Source organism: Trachypithecus francoisi, unplaced genomic scaffold (assembly GCF_009764315.1).
Source record: "Trachypithecus francoisi isolate TF-2019V2 unplaced genomic scaffold, Tfra_2.0 Lachesis_group3, whole genome shotgun sequence".
Taxonomy (NCBI): domain Eukaryota; kingdom Metazoa; phylum Chordata; class Mammalia; order Primates; family Cercopithecidae; genus Trachypithecus; species Trachypithecus francoisi.
This window is the reverse complement of record NW_022681468.1, coordinates 88,174,194-88,191,998: the sequence shown is the minus strand read 5'-3', so window position 1 is coordinate 88,191,998 and position 17,805 is coordinate 88,174,194. Positions and strand designations below refer to the sequence as shown.

Genomic DNA, 17,805 nt, shown 5'->3' with positions numbered 1-17,805 from the left:
CTCTTATAAATGACAGCACAGTATAATGCTAGGCCTGGAGAAGGCCCAAAGAAGACTCGGGGAGGGGAAGGCAGGGATTGCAGCATGCAGTGGCCACACACATGCACACCAGGCTCCTAGCGGAGCAGGATATAAGTGGAGCTGAGAGGAAAGACCGGGCCCAGCTGAGGGCTGGTGCCTCCATTTGTATTCTTGCCCTGTGTCTTGCAAATGTTAGGGGTAGGCCTGTTCACAGGGCCTTGGGATAGGTCTGAATCTCCAGAAGTCCCATGAATTCTGGAAGCCAAAGATCTGTTCCAGCTGTGTAGCCACCAGAGGGGCTGATAGCATGACCAAGACAGACGTCCTTATGTGACTCCTAAAGGTCCCACTGGACTGCTCCTTCCCACAGCAAACACTTTCTTTGTGAGCAGGAAGTATTTCTTCCTCCTATTAGGCTACCTGTTCACCACTGTCACCTTCACTAAAAAGCAGGCTGGGAAAATACATGTGTGATGAACTGCCTTTGCTGTTTAGCAAAACTTTTGGTAAGAAGGTGTAGAAAACGATAGGCCCAAGGCAGGGTGTTGCCTTGGATGGGAGCCCCTTCTGCCTGAGCCCTCCACTGTCCCACTAGGAGTGGGCAGGGTGGGGAGGAGGGGAAGCTCTGTGTGAGCAAGCACAGCTGGTGCAGGGAGAGCATAGACCTGGGATCAGACATCCAGCAGCATGAATATCTGGTTCTTGCAGCTGAAAACTGGGAATAATAACACCAGCTTTTCACAGACCATTGCAAAAAGTAAATGAGATGATTAAAATTATAACAAACAACTGTATATACCACAGCTTACAATGTTGCACCCACAAGCATCCACTCATTGAATCCTTACAACAATAATAATTATTCATGCTTCCGATTTGCAGGTGAACAATGACGTTTAGAGAGATAAAGCAACTTGTTCAAGGTGATACAGAACCAGTCACAAATTTAGCTATTAACGGTAAAAGTGCAACTCCTCCCCTCTATGTACCTGACTTTGCCTTTCATCAAGTCAATATTTGTGAACATGCCTCGTACAAATGATCATTTTTAATCATTTGGGGTCATATTTTATGATTTTGAAGGAATGTGGTTTTGAAAGTTCCTCCTTACAGGTAAGACGCTGGAAGCTAGAGGCCTGCCCAGCACGGCCAGCTCTTCCTTCCTTCACATCAGAACAGCAGGTGTTGTGGGGAAGGGAAGACCAGAGCACAGACAGCAAATGCCACCGAATGATGGCTCTTTGCTACCTGCTGCTATCACATGAAGCTTTCTCCTGCATCTCCCCTCTCAAAAGGAAAAAATACAAATCTATAGTATTTCATAGAGAATAGCATGGTACTGGCTTTGCCCACAACTCCAGTTGTCCCCAGAATATGCAAAACAGTGCCAGATAATCAACTTCTGAGTCACAGATGTTAATTTCCCAGGATTATAGTTAAGAAAACACAGTAGAGATAAAATAAAATAAAATAAAGATAATTACCTGAGTGTATAAGATAGCTTTCTACTGAGGAACTCAAATACTATATGTATGTATATATATAAATGTCTCCTTTTGTTTCACAACATCCCTGCAGAAACAGAAAAAGAGAAACATAATTAATATACTATACAACTGTGCCTGTAAGCATCCTTCTATAATAGGTCTAAAACTTAAGTCAGAGTTTCAAACCAATGGGAGAGCTTGGTGCTGGCAAAGTTGGGCCTACCAGTTTGGACTGGTGCATGGGGCTTTAAAACAATTTCAGCCAACACTGAAAATTCAGGAATTTGCATATAGAAATCCAGATTTGCAGCTTCACTCAGAAACTCAGAAGATTGGCAAGAATCACTGGAGTCACAGGCCTTAAATGGAACACATGGTTACCCCCTGGCCAACTGTTTTCAGGCACCTGACTGGCTTTCTAGGGCAGTTAACTTTGTGACTCCTTAAGCTGCTAACATTTCTCAATATGAATTATGTCTTCAAGTCAGTGTAACTTGAGCAGAGATAATAAGGGCCTAGCACAGCCTGGTGTAAAAATTACAGTTTGTCATAGCACATGGGTTTTCAAAGGACTAGTCATGAACCATTAGTGCACTGGTTCCCAACCCTGGTTCTACATGTGAATTCCTTGGGAGAGATTTTTAGACTATGCTTTCTACCTAACCAGATCAACTAAACCAAGATCTCTGAAGGTACAGTCCTGGTATCAGTATTGTCACTGCTGTACTGTCACTGTAATATAATTATTGAAGTATAACATACAGATGGTAAAGTAACAAAGCACAGAAGAATATGACTAGCGCCCCAGACTCTTCCTCATGTCTCTCCCTGTCACCACCATGGATTCATGTTGCCTGTTCTTGAACTTTATGTAAAAACAATTGTTTTGAGTACATTCCTTGGCATCTGGATTCTTTCACTCAACTTTCAAGACTGAGACGCATCTCTGTTGTTGCATGTAACAGTAGCAAACTCATTTTCATTGACGTTTTATATTCCATTCCATGACTATATCACAATCTGTTTTCCCATTCTGTTGTTGATGGAAATATGGGTTGTTTTGAGTTTGGGATTATAACACTTAAAGGTGTCATTTATGAACATTCTTGAACATGCTTTAGGTAAATACGTGAATGCATTTCTGTAGAGCACATACCTGGGAGTGGAAATGCCAGGTCATAAGGCATATGTATATTCAGCTTAACGGATATTGCTGAACAGTTTTTCAAAGCTGTTGTGACTATTTACACTCCTCTCAGTGATGTATGAGAGTTCCAGTGGTTTCATATCCTTGCTAACATTTATATTGTCTGTCTTTTAAATTTTCACCTTTCTGATGGGTGTGTAGTGGTGCTTCACTGCAGTTTTAATCTGCATTCCCCCAGAAAGCTAACAAGGTTAAGTATGTTTCATGTTTCTTGGCTCTCTGAATATGTTTTTCTGTGAAGTACCTGTTCAAACCTCTTGCCCATTTTTCTGTTGTGATAGTCTATCTTTCAGAATTGTCTTGTTTCTGTTTTGGATAGGGTTCCTTGTTTGTTACATGCATAACAAGTCATGTTATATGCATGACTCCCTGCATGTTATTTGCATGGCAAATGTCTCCTCTCCTGCAGTTTGTCTTTCACTCTTTTAGTGGTATGCTTTGAGAAACAGAAGTTCTTATTTTTAAAATAACCAATTTATAGATCTTTTTCATCATGTTAGTACTTTTTGTATCTTGTTTAAGAAATTGCCGGGTGCAGTGGCTCACACCTGTAATCCCAGCACTTTGGGAGGCCTAGGCGAGCAGATCACAAGGTCAGGAGATCAAGACCATCCTGGCTAATACGGTGAAACCCCGTCTCTACTAAAAATACAAAAAACTCTCTGGGCATAGTGGTGGGTGCCTGTAGTCCCAGCTACTCAGGAGGCTGAGGCAGGAGAATGGCGTGAACCAGGAGGCAGAGCTTGCAATGAGCCAAGCTCGTGCCACTGCACTCCAGCCTGGGCAACAGAGCAAGACTCTGTCTCAAAAAAAAAAAAAGAAAAAAAAAAGAAATCACTGTCTACCCAAGGTCATACATACATTCTGTTTTGTCATCTAGAACAATGCTGTTCAGTAGGGAAAAAATGGGAGTAACATATGTAATTTTAAATTTTCTAGTATTTCAGGTACTCAATAGACACATGTGGCTAGCAGCTGCCATATTGGACAGTGAAGATCTAGAAGTTATATTGTTTTACCTATCACATCTAGATTAATACTTAGAGCTGCATGAAATTTAAGATGAGACTCAAGACTCATTTATTTGTACATGGACATTCAAATGGCCATCCTTTCCTGTAGTGCCAATGTTGTCATAAATCAAAGGTCCAAATTTGTGGAGGCTTTTTCCTATCCTCTTAGTCCATTCCATTGGTCTATTGTTCCCTAGTTGATTATAATTTTCAGAGAGTATTGAGAACCACTACCAGTAGGTCACAAAATTAATTAGTAGGTTATGACCAGAAATTTTGTAGAGTGTAATAAAATGAAATAGAAAACATCAATACCTATAGGTATTGTTTTAATGAAACTATTATTTCAGAATTGTGTGTATGTATGTGTCCTAAGTTGAGATCTGAAAAGTATTTCTTACTATCAGTAATGGTTAAAAACGTTTGAAAATCACTGCAATAGTGTAATCTACACAACAATCACTTAGGAAAATTCAAGTTGCATACAATTTTATAGTCATCCTAGAACAGCTCTGAAGTTTTACTCTTACACAATTAGTTATAGCCCAGAATTCCACATAAGGCAGATCTCTGTTGGAATCAAGCCAGGAAAAGCAAGTTACAGCTAATGGGATAGGAATAGCTCATTATGAAACCCCATAACTTTGACCCAAAGTGGAGTATAGTAATGATCCTGTGATGTGAACATTACAAATGAAAATTGCTAATCTGCAGAATTTGACATTTGTTCAGCATCAGTATATTGTATGTTTCTAAAGTTTTAATCATATGTCAAACAAGAAAACAAACTTTGAGGGGAAGAAATTGAAGCCAAGTTAGTTATTAAATGATGTCAAGTAATCCTCATTATTGAAGAAAATGCTTTCAGAATGTTTTGCTTAAATTTTGAAATGATTAGTTTATTGTTCAGCTGTGTCAGGGTCAATCCAATCAACAAGTATTTATTGACTATCCAGTAAAATATGTCTGGCAAAGAAATCAAAATAAAACAAATAGACCTTATCCCAGCAGAGAATTAAATGGATTATCACATGATTTTTCTTCACTAAGTACTTCATCTTAGAACATGAATATAGTAAGTAAAAATGGCTTCAAGCTCCTTAATGTAATATTTTACCTCTTCAAATAACCTAAATATATGCCTTACCTGTGAATTTTACACTTTTCCCATTACTGAGAAATGTATGCATCTTTTGGTTGTGTTTTCATATTATGTACATGCACACAGGCACACATGTGTGTGTATGAGAGTGAGTGTATGTTTACCAATCCTGAGCAGACAGATTTGGGAATTTTGGTTAAATATCTTAGTTTCCTGGTATTTCCTAAAGATTTAACTCAGGAAACAATAAAAAGGAAACTTTCCATTAGATTGAAACATACAATCCCAACACCAGCACAAATCGTCTCCACAGATTTTCCAGTGGCCAGGTAGGCCAAAAAATAAATAACCAGAACCCTTTAATTTTATATTTGAGTAGCAAGAAGATACTCACAGATGGAGAATTTTTAAATTCTCATATTTGGGAAAGGTAAAATTTGTTTCATGAACATCCAAGTCAAATCTCATCAGACCTATTTTCTATTTATTAATGGAACTTCTCAGCCTTGAAATTATGATAATAACAACCTTTGGAAGTGATCTAACTGAAGCCCATTTACAATTGAACATCTGTCCACCATCAACAGAAAGCCCTGTGGAGAATTGTGGCTGTTACAGTTTTGTACAAGGTCAAAGATTCTTAATCTCTCCGTTCACTTGCCAATTGGGGTTTTTATACATAACCCTAATTTATTTATTTATTTATTTATTTATTTTTTTTTTGAGACGGAGTCTTGCTTTGTCGCCTGGGCTGTAGTGCAGTGGCCGGATCTCAGCTCACTGCAACCTCCGCCTCCCAGGTTCACGCCATTCTCCTGCCTCAGCCTCCCGAGTAGCTGGGACCACAGGCGTCCGCCACCTCGCCTGGCTATTTTTTTGTATTTTTAGTAGAGATGGGGTTTCACCGTGTTAGCCAGGATGGTCTCGATCTCCTGACCTCGTGATCCGCCCGTCTCGGCCTCCCAAAGTGCTGGGATTACAGGCTTGAGCCACCGCGCCCGGCCAATTTATTTATTTTAATTAGACTTTTAGCTTCATTTGTTTTCATCATTTTAAATTCCAGCTACAAGGACAAATCTTAAGGCAGTACATACAGTATGGCTGTAAAATGATGGACTTGATTGTTGCACAGGACTTAGGAAAATAAATCCTGCTACTTTAGAATGCCTTCTTTCATACTGACAACTGTCTGGTCTGTCTAGGGTTGGCACAAGGATTTCTTCAGTCATCCTAGGTCCACCCAGTAAATAAAACCACAAACTCGGCCTGTATAAGATCAGTTAGATTGTTGTAGTGTGTGTTGAGGTGTTTCCAGGAGAAAAAAGAATCTACCTGCAGCTGATTCCAGAGAGAGCTTCCCTGTGTTCCCCTCTGCTATCTCTCTGCCACGATCTGCAGTTTCTCCAGATTCAAATATAGAGACAGATTGCCAAAACACCATTCTTGACGCCAGCTGGCCTGCTTGATGAACTTGACTGAAGGCTTTTTGCCAAAACATAAGTCCATCGCTTTTGTCCCAAATCCATCCTTATAAAGGTGTACATCTGCAGGTCAATCTTTGCATCGCATCCCTAAATTCGTGTTGGGGAGGGCTTGGAAAGTCCAAGCTTGTTGTGTGGGTGGCTTGGGGCCCAAGATAAATGAACAGTTGCCACGATACACTCCATGCTCTGTGAGTGGAGGGAGCTCCCTTGGAGCCAGCCCAGCACCCTCCTCCCATGAGCACTCCGCCAGCTCCTGGCAGTGCTTCTGCTGTGGTGTGGAGGCCAGGGAAAACCCACATAAGCTCTGTGTGTGTGTGTGTGTGTGTGTGTGTGTGTGTGTGTGTATAAAAACATAACTTTCCTGGCCTATCACAACAAACTGACTTTTGAAAAAGAGGTATCTGATGTTCTTGCTCTTTGCCTGATTTTACTGTGCTTTGGGGGATTTTTGGCATAGGACATTCATTACTTTGCTTAAGAGGCTGTTTGAAAGCTGGATCAGCTCCACAAAGGAAGATAATCACAAAGTGATTTCCCAAGAAAGTACACTAGGATATAAGGAACAAGTACCAGTGGAAAGGCAACTCCCTGAGGGCAGGGATTTATCTACTTTGTTCACTGGTGATACCCCCAGTCCTAGAACAGGATCCAACATGTCAAGAGCATGAAGAAATCACTGCAAAATGGAGAAATGAATACTGTTTACCAAGGGCCTACCCTCTGTCAGGCCCTACGGAAGGCATTTGACATACCCTGCCTTTTTATGCCTTATAATAAACAACCTCATTTGATGGATGTTATAATAATTATCTTATAAATAAGGAAATTGAGGTCTGAAGAATTTCACTGATTCCAGGGTCACACCTGGAATCCCAGCACTTTGGGAGGCTGAGGTGGGCAGATCACTTGAGGCCAGGAGTTCAAGACTAGACTGACCAACATGGCAAAACCCCCATCTCTACTAAAAATACAAAAAAAATTAGCTTGGTATGGTGTCACATGCCTGTACTCCCAGCTACTTGGGAGGTTTAGGCATGAGAATCACTTGAACCCAGGAAGCAGAGGTTGCAGAGAGCCAAAATCATGCCACTGCACTCCAGCCTCAGTGACAGAGTGAGACTCCATCACAAAAAAATAAAAAAGGAATTTCAGTGACTTGCCAGGGTCACAGTTAGTAAGCAGGATGCAGGAATTCGAATTTTGATATGTCTTTCTAGTCAATGTTCTGTCCACCACACCAAGCCTTCCCCCAGCAGCAGAAGCAGGTGATAAATTGATTGATTTTGGCCTTTTGTTATAAGATACCAAGTTAGAGTGTTTGAATATTATCATGGCTTCAGGAATCCCTCCACACAACAAGGATCCTGTGAGGGGTTAATGGAAATGAATGGGAATATAGAATGGGCTGAAATCATATATCTTAGTGTGCAGAAAGGCAATAAAGCTGTGGCTTTCTCACATCCCTACTGTATCACTGTAAATCTCACTAAGCCTCAATTCCTCATCTGAAAGTGGTATATCATGAGCCCTAAATGGGAAAATGCATGAACATACAGCAAGGACTTAGTAAATGTAGATTATTATTAGCCCAGAATGATCTTCAAACTTATGTAAATCAATTTGATTGATACTTTAGAAAAAGGCAGAAATATTGTTAATGAGAGGACCGCACAATTATTACCTTTATGAACATATACTTATTTTCTCTTTAAAGAATTTGTCCCTTTTTCCAGAAATTCTGTTGATGAAATTATAAATGGAAACCCCTTTTAAGAAAAACAAAAGGCTTGTAGGGGGAAGGCAATGAAAAAGTGAAGTTTCAAGTCAAACACTCACTTATGATAGAGAAGGCACTTGAACATTGTGGGTTAATGAATAAATTAAAATTCATTATCTGGTCAGCCCTAAAGGTTTATTTCCCTTGCTTTGTGTAAAGCTTTCAAAAAAATAAAAACGCTTAACAGAACATTCTTGCTAAACGTTTGCTTGGATCAGAAAAAGTAGTTTGATTTTGTTTCATTTTTTTTTGCATGAGACTGGCAGCCTTAGAACTAAACAGCTAATTTCTCCTGGCATGACATTGAGCACTATATCTCTCAGGACAGAAGCAGCTTAGGAAGGCTTGCCACTAGGGGTGAGCGAGTCCCACCTTGTTCTCAGTTTAAGGCACTGTGAGACGGTCTGAAATGGCCTTTGCCATGCCACCTGGCAAAGATCTGTAGTGACCCCTTTCATTCCACCTGGAGTCAGGGCTTTCCTAATAAACCAAACTATGCTGAGCATTCAGCGCATGTGATTTCATTGCCCAAACCATTCTTCCTAACCCTCAATGAATCAGTTTAAACTCGCCCGAGAGCAATGCAGGTCAGGAGTGGAAGTTTGGACTCAACATTTACCCTCCGCTACTAAACACTTACAAGCAAAACTCTACAAAGCAAAGGGCCCCAAGTCTGTCTTTTCTGTATTTCTCCCAAACATCAGACTTCATTTAGCTGCCTCTCCCCCACTCTCTGTCTCCTCTCCCTCTCTCTGTCACGCACCCAGGCACACATACACCCACAAGCTCACACACGGAATCACGGCCACCTTGGTTTTGAAAGCCGTCAAATTCTAACTACATCAATGAGATGGTTCCTACCTTTCTGAAATGTCAGTCCACAAAAGGTGCCCCTTGCTTGTGAAGTGTAGTCAGAGAGCAGCCTCCAGCATTCCAGCCAGCTTCGTTCTCCTCAGAGAGCAACACACCTCATCTCTGCGTAAGCCCTGAAATTCCTTCAGAGACCCACCCTCCAAAGTTGCAAGTCGAGATTTCTGACTGAGGGCAGTCAGTGACGTGAGGTGAAGCTACTGGATGGCACCTCAGGTTCTTCCTGATGGGATGTTGCTTCCTGTTTCGCCACTTTGAGAAAAGAAAACTGGAATTCAGTCAGACATTGAGTTACAAATGCATCAATTGCCTCATCATTGTCGCCTTTTGGTGCACACAGTCATTCATCAACTGCTGAACAGGATGATCTTGCTGTTTGTATTAAAAGGAAAGGGCTTATGTGCAAAGAGAACCCCAAAACACCAGTCACAACCCTGCACTGTCCTAGGAGCTGGTTTGACAAGTATAGTACTCTCCAGAAAACAGGCAGGGCTCTTGCTAACTAAATCACCACCATGCCACAAAACTCATCCACTGAGGAGCATTGGTCCACAGGAATGTGATTTATCTGCCATCTTCCTAGGAATTGAGAAAAAAAATCACTTTTTTTTGAATCATATAACCGCCAAAAAATAAAATAGTCTGGGAATCTTTTCTTTTTAGAATAGTCAGATATAATTTGCATTTTTATCTGTTTGTCTCTAAGAACAATCATCGTAAGTAAAGACAGACAAGCTCATTAGTATCAGGAAATAAACATTGTTGCTTGTCTCCATGTGCTTGAACCACTACAATTTCAAAGGCAAGTGTGGATGCATTTTATAGTGTTCATTTGAGATGTTGTAACCTTTGAAGCCATTTTCACTTTCTCTTGCCTGAAGATGAAACAACTCTGGGCTTGGATTATTTAAAGGTGCTTTGACAAGTAGAGAGCTTCAACAAGTTGATTCCTGTATCACTCATAAACCAAACATCAGCAGTACCGCCCACTCTGAGAGCCTGATTCTCATTAGCTGTCTTCAACTGCTGAAAGACAATTTTTCCTTTTTCATCAGCTAACAGATGACCGCAAATTAAAAATGGACTGGATGCAGATAAAGGGAAACGCCAGTTTCAAATTCATTGAAGCTCCAAAGTTTCTCAGATTTCACTAATGAATTTAGTTCAAAGAGAGAAGATTGATAAATGCCCTTCCTTTCACTGGGTACTTCTCACTCAACACTTCATAGTCTGCCTTTCTCTTCGAAGACTTTCTTTTTTTCATTAATGGGCTCATACATTTTTAAAACCATCTGGCAGAAGCGTTGAACTTAAAGCACTGAGATAGGCTCAGTTCAGGTCTGCCTCATTTCCTGCCAGGAGATCACTACAGAACTGGTTTCCTGACATGAGGCTTTCTATGTCTGGTCCATCTTCATCCAATTGTCACCTAACTCATGTTCCCATTCTCATTTCTTTTTCTTCTGCTTATTAAACTCTAACAGCCACCTTCCTCCTATAGGATCAAGACCAGGCTCCTTGGCACAATGGCCTGGTTGCAACCTGCTGCTCCAGGACCTCCTTTTGCCCTTTCCCATTATATTCCAGACACAACATTGAGCAGCTTCTGGGCCCTTGCCATGAGCTGCTCTCTCGCCTCTGTGCCTAATCAAAGTCTGATTTTTGTATCTGCTTCCCCACTACTTTGGGAATCGTCACTGGACAAGTCTTAGATGTCTTTTTATCCCTAGAGTTCAGCTGTTCAATACTGGTCAAACAATTAGTACCCTAAATTGTGATCATCCAACACTCATTTTCACTCCAGGGATATCTTGGAAAAGAATGCTCCTGAACCCTATTTTGGACTCTCTTTCTCAGAATTAAACAAGCCAAAAGAATACTGGGGAATGAAACTGGGCACAGTAGCTCACACCTGTAATCCCAGCACTTGGGAGGCCAAGGTGGGAGGATCCCTCGAGGTCCGGAGTTTGAGACCAGCCTGGCCACCATGGTGAAACCCAATCTCTATTAAAAATACAAAAAGTCTCTACTAAAAATACAAAAAAAAAATATGTGGGCGTGGTGGCGTGCCCCTGTAAGCCCAGCTACTTGGGAGGCTGCGGCAGGAGAAATCCTTGAACCCAGGAAGTAGAGGTTACAGTGAGCCAAGATCACGCCACTGCACTCTGGCCTGGGTAACAGAGCAAGACTCCGTCTCAAACAAACAAACAAACAAACCCACCATTGTAGGATCACATGTTTACATGCTTTGTTTTAGTCACTTCTATAATGAAACACATGTTATTTGCTGATAAAATATAATGTCCAAATCAAATTGGAACTATTCAGACATAGTTCTATAACTCCTGTTTAATCAAAAGAACCCCGTCAGCATCTGCTGTCTTTTTTTGAGTCACCGTCAAGGTGTAATTCTTCCTTCTTCTTCAGGGATACGATGTAAAAATGAGACTATTTCATAACTTGTGCTAGAAGGATGAGAGTGAGGAATTTTGAGGGTTTGCTGGTGAAGACTTTGTGGGAGCTGTGGATCTATGTGTAAGTCTAGTCATCTCCTCCATAGCTCCTCTGAGGAAAATAACCAAGGGCAGGAAATAGGCCGTGTGTGGAGTTGAAAACAAAAGCAAATATGGTTCTCTCAAGGATTCCTAAGTTGATTCCTTTTTTCTTCTCTTTCTTACTTGTGCCTCACCATAAATGTATCAGTGCATTGCTAAGAGAAAAGACAGAACCCCAGGAAGCATTATAGGAAAGAGCAAGATGCATGCATGTGGGTGTCATTTCTCCTAGGTAGTACTTAGCTGTTTCCTTTTATGAGAAAACTGAAGCAGTGAGTTGAGACATTAAATCAGTTTTATATTGTGAATCTTCATGAATAGATATTAAGCCACTTATTAGCATGTTAATGATTCACTGCATTTTAAAAAGTGAACACCAGACCTCTGACAAATGAAATGTAGACAATTAAGCATGACAGTGGAGAGGTGTTGTTGGGAGCAGTAGGGGTGCATTACAAAGCATGTACTTGGTGACTTTCACATAGTAAATTGGGAAGGAGAGGTATAGGAGCAGTGTAGACCAGAGACAAACCCAGTCAAGGCTCTGGAGGGCCACTTAGGAACTAGAAGAGGAAAACACAGTCAGCCGGATGCAGGAAAATTGATTCTGGGCGCCAGCAGCAAGGTACTGCGCCAAAAGCTCTCCTAACCAAGGGCAGAGGTCCCATAGCTGCATGGGTATAGATGGGGAAGAAGGGGAAGCAGGCAACTTCTAAGCTGCATTTTATGCTTTCAGCCTATCCTTAACCTAATTTCGTAGAGAAGAAAATATAAGAATCAACCGACTTTTCCCTCAAAGGAAGGAATCCCTTCCAAGAAACTTAACAAATACAGTTTTGGACTTATTGTTCTTAACCTAACCGGCAAAACTTTTGAGGTTTTACTATCAACAAACTGTTTTCCTCTCATGTTTTATCTTATTTTCATAGACCTTTCAAATGCTGTTTGTTCACAGACAGAAATTTAAGTCAAAATGCTACCAAACTACCAGGTGCAGTGGCTCACGCCTGTAATCCCAGCACTTTGGGAGGCCAACACAGGAGGATTGCTTGGTTCCAAGAGATCAAGACCAGCCTGGACAACATGGCAAAATCCTGTCTCTACAAGAAAAAATAATAATAATAAAAATAGCTGGGTATGGTAGCCGTGGTCCCAGCTACTTGGGAAGGAGGATCACCTGAGCCCGTGAAGTGAAGGTTGCAGGGAGCTGTAATCCACCCAATACACTCCAAACTGGGCGACAGAGTAAGACCAAACTGCATTCTTTAAAGAAGTGTGTGGAAAAACTCCTGTGGGATAATATGAAACAAGCAAATGTCTTCACAAGTGGTTCCCCACTACACTGGGAATTCTCAAGGGACATGATTTAGACATCTTTATATCCCTGGATCAATACCTGCCCCAATCAAATTGGAAGCCTATGTCTTACTGTCACAAAATCATCTTCCCTCCCTGACACAATGATTCCTCCAGATCCCCACATGGATTATAGGATGAGAGGACCTGAATTTTATCTTCCCTTCCCCTCTCCACTCCACTTCCACACTCACCCTGGCCCAGGGTTGAAAGCCTCTCTGCCGGATGACCTGAGAGGCCATTTGTTGACAAAGTGAGAAAACTAAGGAGAAGACCCTCTGTTGTCAAATTAGTAGGAGAACAAGTGCTTTCCTGCATCCAGACTCCCCTAGGGGCCTCCCTCCCTACAAACTCCAGCCCCTCTCCCGCTTCATTTTCCTCCACGTCACCTGTCACCTTCTTACTGTATCTCTTATCTGCCTCTCCCCCACGTAAGCTTCAGGAGGACTGGAATTTTCATCTGCCGTGTTAAGTGCTAAATCCCCAGGGGTTAGAACAGTTCCTGGCATGGAGTTGACACTTGATGCTGACAGCATACATTCATGTACCTATATATTTGCCATTGTGTCTCTTCCTCTCTACCACAGTAGGTAGTTACTTTTTGAAAGCCAATTCACTGGGCTCCTTCCTTCCTTCTTCCTTCCTTCCTTCCTTCCTTCCTTCCTTCCTTCCTCCCTCCCTCCCTCCCTCCCTTCCTTCCATCCTTTTTTGAGATGGAGTCTTGCTCTGTTGCCCAGGCTGGAGTGCAATCGCGTGATCTCAGCTCACTGCAACCTCCGCCTCCCCGGTGCAAGCAATTCTCCTGCCTCCGTCCCCCAAGTAGCTGAAATTACAGACACGTGTCACCATGCCCAGCTAATTTTTTTGTATTTTTAGTAGAGACAGGGTTTCACCATGTTAGCCAGTATGGTCTCAGTCTCCTGACCTTGTGATTCACCTGCCTCAGCCTCCCAAAGTGCTGGGATTACAGGTGTAAGCCACTGTGCTCAGCCCATTGCGTTCTTTCAAAACTTGAAGTCAGTATGCTGTGTCATGAAGGAGGTCAGTTCTACTCTGAGTTTGCTGGGAAACAGGGGGATTTTTCCCTTGAAGAGTTTAGTCAGTACTGAGAACTTCATGCAAAGGAGTCTTATAATTAATTAGCATGTACTCTGGGAAGGCTACAGTGCTATATGCAGGCCAGACCACATCACCATGTGAGCAGGCTCTCAACACAACTGTCTCTCTCAGCTCATCACCTCTTCTGAGGGCTGGCCAGATGGGTAATGGCCACTTATGCCTACAGCCCCTGGCTATAGGTGTGGCTGTCAGTGATGGGACAGGACATGGCTCAACTTGCCTCCTCCAGAAAATGTTCATTGCTAACTCCCAATACCACTTTGTGCTCACTATGTGACCTTATTCTTATTAGCTGTGTGACTCCAGACAAGTTACTTAACCTCTCAGTCCTCAGGTTTCTCAACTGCAAAATGAGGAAAATAATAGTGATACTTACAGAGTTGTAAAAACATTGAATGAGTTAATATATTGAAAAGCACTTAGAACAATACCTGGCTCATAGCAAGCACAATGTGAATATTAGCTAAGATTATGGTTATGATGACTATAATTATTAGTAGTATTGTAAAAGGAAAATAAATCTTGGGACCCCAAAATCACTAAACTAACGGGAAAAGAAGCTGGAAATTGCTCAGGGCAAACCTGCCTCCCATTCTATTCAAAGTCACCTCTCTGCTCACAGAGATAAATACACATCTGATTGCCTCATTTGGAGAGGCTAATCAGAAACTCAAAAGAATGCAACTCAAATTGCTTAAGGCAAACCCCAAGCAAACCCTAAGCAATTTCCAGTTTCTTTTTCCCTTTAGCTCAGTGATTTTGGGGCCCCAAGATTTATTTGCCTTTCACAATACTAATAATAATTATAGTCATCATAATCATAATCATAGCTAACATTCACTCTGTGCTTGCTATGACCCAGGTATTGTTCTAAGTGCTTTTCAATATATTAACTCATTCAATGTTTTTACAACTCTGTAATTTGTCTCTTACCAACCTATGACCTGGAAGTCCCCTCCCCACTTCAAATTGTCCCACCTTCACCTCAAGTTGTTCCACCTTTCTGGACTGAACCAATGTACATCTTACACGTATTGATTGATGTCTTGTGTCTCCCTAAATTGTATAAAACCAAGCTGTGCCCCTACCACGCTGGGCACATGTCTTCAGGACCTCCTGAGGCTGTGTTATGCATGTGTGTCCTCAGCCTTGGCAAAATAAACTTTCTAAATTAACTGAGACCTGTCTCAGATTTTGGGGTCCATAGTATATTTAATTATTTTATCCTTGTGTTACTTTGTAGCAGCCTTTATTTTATACGCATAGACTTAGTTTCTCCACTTAAATTTTGAGTACAAGGATTGTGTAAAGTTTCCAAGTTGCAGGCATTACTGTTCTCTGAACATAGCATTCAGTCATTAACTCATTCAGCCAGTATTTATTGGGTTCATACTATATGCCAGGCTCATCACATCTTTTGAAGGACCTAAGGATGTCAAGAATAAAAATATAGCATGACTGCCAAAACAGACACAAGCACACACTCACAGACCTATTATACAGAAGTGCAGAAAGAAGTATCCATATGTGTATGTGATGCGGGTATATTCATATGCTCATATGTAAGTACGAATTAAGACCACAGAGAAGATTGACTCTCAAGATTTACTACTTCATATCCCACATCCATGAAAGAATAAGCTGTGCATTTTATTTTTTATTCTTGTTTTCGAGACAGGGTTTTGCTTTGTTGCTCAGGCTGGAGCGCATCAGTGTGATCATGGCTCGCTGCAGCCTCAACCTCCCGGGCTCAGGGATCCTCCTACTTTAGCCTCCCAAGTAGCTGGGACCACAGGCACATGCCACCGTGCCTGGCTAGTTTTTGTATTTTTTGTAGAGACAAGGTTGCACCATGTTGCCCAGACTGATCTCGAATTCCTGAGCTCAGATGAACTGCTCACCTTGGCCTCCCAAAGTGCTGAGATTACAGGCATGAGCCACCATGCCTGGCCTAAGCTGTGGATTTTAAATGAGGAGCTAAGACTACATAATATGAAATTAGGAAATAGAAGTAGGCAGATAAAGTATCCACCTCCCCAAATAACCAATCCCATGACTGTCTTAGTCTGGAAGATAGAACTTAGTAGCTCCAATATCCACAATTCCTTTACTGAACACTGTGCTGGGCATCTCAGTCAATGTTCCATGTGCTTTGAATAGATTTATATGAGTTGTGCCACCACTAAACAGATAGGAGGACTAAGGAGGTAAGAGGGCGATGAGTGTCTGAATGATATCTGGGCTGTCGATACCATGTAATATCTGAACAAGACAATGAAGAAACAAAATGCTTCTTATTCATCCAGCCATCATTCATCTGACACATGTATTGCACAAGGTACTCGAAATACAAAGATGAAGGCAATATCCCTGATCTCAAGGAGATTATGATCTAGCTTTTCCCTCTTCCTGCTGTTCTACCACCTATCCCATATCCTACCCTGCCACTTGCTGACACAGAACTGGGAGAACTACTTGGGAAACCTAGGACACTCAAGAAAGGGTACCCTCTCTTCAGCCTGTGAATTCTCTAGTGGGATTTTTTAAAAAGCACAGTGGGGTGCCCTATGAAAACATAAGCTAGGCTAAGTTTCATAATATCAGCCAACTATGACCCATTACCAAGAAAAAGACACTCACACTCTCTGCCTTCTCATTAACAAAAGATTTGGTTGTTCCAGAGGGCATTAGAGAAATGTAGACCAAGCTTGAGGTTGAAGTGAGCATGTGTAGTATTGTGGCTGTTTGGCAATGTATTGGTCCATTTTCATACCGCTATAAAGAACTGCTTGAGACTGCGTAATTTATAAAGCAAAGAGGTTTAACTGACTCACAGTTCAGCATGACTGGGGAGGCCTCAGGAAACTTACAATCATGGCAAAAGGCGAAGAGGAAGCAAGGCAGCAGAAAGGAGAAGTGCCGAGCGAAGTGGGGAAGAGCTCCTTATAAAACCATCAGATCTCATGAGAACTCCCTCACGATCACAAGAACAACATGGGGGAAACTGCCCCCATGATTCAATTACTTTCATCTGGTCTCTCCACTGATATGTGCGGATTATGGAAATTACAATTCAAGATGAGATTTGGGTGGGACAACAAAACCATATCATCTGTCCCGGTCCCTCCCAAATCTCATGTGCCTTTCACATTTCAAAACCAATCACATCTTCTCAACGGTCCCCCAAAGCCTTAATTCATTCCAGCATTAACCCAAAAGTCCAAGTCCAAAGTTTCATCTGAGACAAGGCAAGTCCCTTCCATCTATGAGCCTGTAAAATCAAAAGCAAGTTAGTTACTTCCTAGATACAGTAGGTACAGGCATTGGGTAAACACAGCCATTCAAAGTGGGTGAAATTGGCCAAAACAAAGGGACTACAGACCCCATGCAAGTCAGACATCCAGCAGGGCAGTTAAATCTTAAAGTTCCAAAATGACCTCCTTTGACTCCATGTCTCATATCCAGGTCACACTGATGCAAGAGGTGGGTTCCTGTCATTTTGGGCAGCTCTGTCCCTGTGACTTTGCAGGGTACAGCCCCGCTCCCAGCTGCTTTCACAGGCTGGTGTTGAGGGTTTGTGGCTTTTCCAGCAGCACAGTGCAAGCTGCCAATGGATCTACCATTATGGGGTCTGGAGGATTGTGGCCCTCTTCTCACAGCTCCACTAGGCAATGCCCCAGCGAGGATTCCGTGTGGGGACTCTGACCCCACATTTCCCTTCTGCACTGCCCTAGCAGAGTTACTTCATGAAGGGTCTGCTCCTGCAGCAAATTTCTGCCTAGACATCCAGGCATTTCTGTACATCCTCTAAAAT

General features: G+C 41.9%; 1 protein-coding gene across 1 annotated transcript in view; it reads right to left on the bottom strand.

The window, feature by feature from the left end:
* Positions 1-9,399, bottom strand: part of CERS3 (ceramide synthase 3) — a 121,865-nt gene extending 112,466 nt beyond the window's left edge. The window contains exons 1-2 of the mRNA XM_033188834.1: positions 8,953-9,399; positions 1,506-1,593 (exon numbers count right to left, since the gene is read on the bottom strand). The gene's annotated coding sequence lies outside the window, so the exon portion shown is untranslated. The remainder of the gene's footprint in view (positions 1-1,505; positions 1,594-8,952) is intronic.
* Positions 9,400-17,805: the final 8,406 nt, after the last annotated feature.